Genomic DNA, 3,303 nt, shown 5'->3' on the forward strand with positions numbered 1-3,303 from the left:
AAAAGATTGACAGGGCATTCAGGAGCGTATAAAAATTGATGGGTTAATGCTTGTCCGTTGTGTGTTACTGCCAATGGAACAGTAAAAGTTTGATATTGAGGTTTCCCTGACAACTATGTCACTGATTGTGATACCTGCAATAGTCACAACCCAAAGCCAGCATATAAGTGCCCAATGGGAAGATTTACCAGAAGCTCCATTCCAAGACATCACGATTGACTTCACAGACATGGGAGCAGATAACAGGACAAAGGGATACAGATATTTGTTAGTGATGGTCGACCGATTTACTAAGTCGGCAGAAATGAATCAGGACAGACAGTGGTTAAATGGTTAAAAAATGAACTCATACCTAGGTATGGGGTTCCAAGGAGTATTCGTTCAGACAACGGATCGCATTTCAGCAATAAGGAATTAGCTGAGGTAGAGAAAGCTCTCGGCATAACACACCATTTTGGAGCAGTGTATCACCCTGCCTCACAGGGACTAGTTGAAAGGGCAAATCAAACATTAAAGAGAAAAAAATAGCAAAGATATGCTATGGAACTAAACTCACTTGGGTAAGTTTGTGCTGTTTCATTTCTGCAAGGGATAGCCTCTACCCATTTAGTAAATCTGTCGACCATCACTAACAAGTATCTGTATCCTTTTGTTCTGTTATCTGCTCCCATGTCTGTGAAGTCAATAGTGATGTCTTGGAATGAAGCTTCTGGTGCAAGAAATTTTCCCATTAGGCACCTACAGTATATGCTGACTTTGGGTTGTGACTATTACAGGTATCACAATCAATGACATTATTCTCTAACATAGCTGTCATGTGGAGATGCCACCAGCTAGTCTCAATGTTGCTCTAAACCCAGGTGGACTGGACCGTACAAGGTAACTGAGTGTACATCACACGCGGTTCAGGTAAAAGGAAAGGCTGGAGCTAATTGGCACCACCTGACACATTGTGTACCTGCCCCACCGCCCTGTCGCACATTAGGAGAGGTTAGGACTGATTTGGCTGCAGACAGTGAGGGCTCTAAATCTTAGAATCAATTTTGATTGTGACAACTTGTTGATAATAGCCCTCTAAGGAGCCATGGAAATATCTACCAGATGACCATGGCATCCATTTAGACACCCTGGCCTTTGTGGCCTAAGGGGAACACTATTGGTCTTTGTCTTACTTAGTCTGATGATCGCACTTCCAATTATATTGTGGGAACAAACTCAGACATCAAAAAAATTCAGTTAACATAATTACGTCAGCTACCTCAAGAGATTTCAGGCCTTTGATCCGCAACAAAAGCACCGTGACCACTCACAATGAAAAGGATCCTCCTCCTAACCAGATGCCCCTGCTAGGTGAAGTTAAGAAGCTGGACTCTTGTGAGAATGAAGTGGACTTTGGGGTAAACTGGAAGAAGGAGTCCTTTCGGGCCTGGTTGGCTCGTGGGACTCCTGAGACAGCTGAAACGTACCGGCAGGCAAAGCGGGCTGCAGCCCGGGTGGTTGCGGAGGCAAAAACTCGGGTCCTGGGAAGAGTTCGGTGAGGCCATGAAGAGGGACTATCGGTCAGCCTCGAAGAGATTCTGGCAAACCAGCGCCTCAGGAGGGGGAAGCAGTGCCCTGCCAAAACTGTTTACAGTGGAGGTGGGCAGCTGTTGACCTCAACTGGGGACATTGTCGGACGGTGGAAGGAATACTTCAAGGATCTCCTCAATCCCGGCGCCATGTCTTCCGATAAGGAAGCAGAGGCTGAGGGCTCAGAGGTGGACAGCTTTCATGCCATTACAGCTGGCCTGCTGAGATTATACGTGGGGTAAATAGTATTTACCCAAGTTGGTTTACACCTCTTCAGGTGTAAAAGGAGGGTAAATCGGTTAGAATTTTCATTGTCTATATTTCTGTTTTTACTACATTTCATTTTCTATATTTCTATTTTTTACTACACACTTATGAGCAGAACAATTGGTTACATTTAGGAGACTTATTATACAATACATGTTGACTGTTGTTTAATCTTTGTCCTATGATTCATTATGTCTGTTTTTGTCTACAATCTGGTTCACTGCAGGCCATCATGGTGATCACCCAAAAGGAGTCCTATGTAGGCGGCTTTCCCCATAATTCACCATCATGGGGTTTTTCCGTCTCTGAGGATCCAGGGGGTTGTGCCAGACAATTTTTCCCCACTGGGGTTTTTTCGTCTGCACCGCAGTGACGTTAAGAATAATGAGAAATCTATTAAAGATGAAATGATGTGTTTGCATTGAAGCTGTGTGTCCAACAGTACAGACAATTGTGTGTTATGAAGCATGAGGGAAAGAACCATCTTGTTCCGTCTCATTTTCATTTATATTTCTACTTTAATTTTCATTTCATGTTCATGTTTTATTTGCAGTATTGGGTAAAATGACCAAAGGTGTGAAGGTTACAAGTTTCAGGTCATAACGGCTGACCTGTAAAAGGAGTGAAAAAAATAAGGAAACACATACTGAACTATATCATAAACCCACTCAAGTAATTTTCTTTGGTTACAAGTTACTACAATTGTGTTTGAGTTCATTTTGTTAGATTCCCCTGTGATGACCTGGGACCGGAGATGTCAGCTGATGGCCTGGATGGGCCCAGTAACGGTCAAAAGTCACAGCTCATACAGAGGATGAGTTTTTTTCTATGTTTTCACATTTATGTCTTATGGAACTGTCATGAGTTTGAGTCACCAGTAAATACTTTTATAATGTTTTGCTTATAATTAGGTCACATTGGTTTACACCTTAAAAGGTGTAAAAGGAGGGATTTGTTAGGGTGATTTTCATTTTACGCACTTATGAATGGTTTTATTTTATAGCACACATAAGTTTACATATTTATATGTCAGTTACGTTTACATAGTTATATGTCACCCTATGTGTTCACTGAACGACTGGTCAGTATTTACTGTGTTAGTCACTGAAGCACTGTTCAACATTATAGGGTCTTGTCCACAAAATTACTGAATCTCATTAGATTTACAGCTCTGGCTAAGGGAGTCCACAGTGAATTTATTATCACCACCGAGCTAGTGGAGCCAGGGGAGATGCTGGGTTCACTGGGACTCCAAGGTTAGTGAAACAAAGATTAGATCTGGAGGCTAGCAAAGGAGAAAGCTTCAAAGGTAGAACCATTATGCACCCACACACACATGGGCAGAACAGTTTTAATTAGTGAAACAGAAAGCAATGCCTAATATGGAGCAGATAGTTGGAAACAAAGGAAGAAGTGAGTGTGTATGTAGAAATTAAGGCAGTATAAATATTCTTCCCCTTCCTAAGG

Source organism: Monopterus albus, unplaced genomic scaffold (genome assembly GCF_001952655.1).
Source record: "Monopterus albus unplaced genomic scaffold, M_albus_1.0 scaffold260.1, whole genome shotgun sequence".
NCBI classification, from domain to species: domain Eukaryota; kingdom Metazoa; phylum Chordata; class Actinopteri; order Synbranchiformes; family Synbranchidae; genus Monopterus; species Monopterus albus.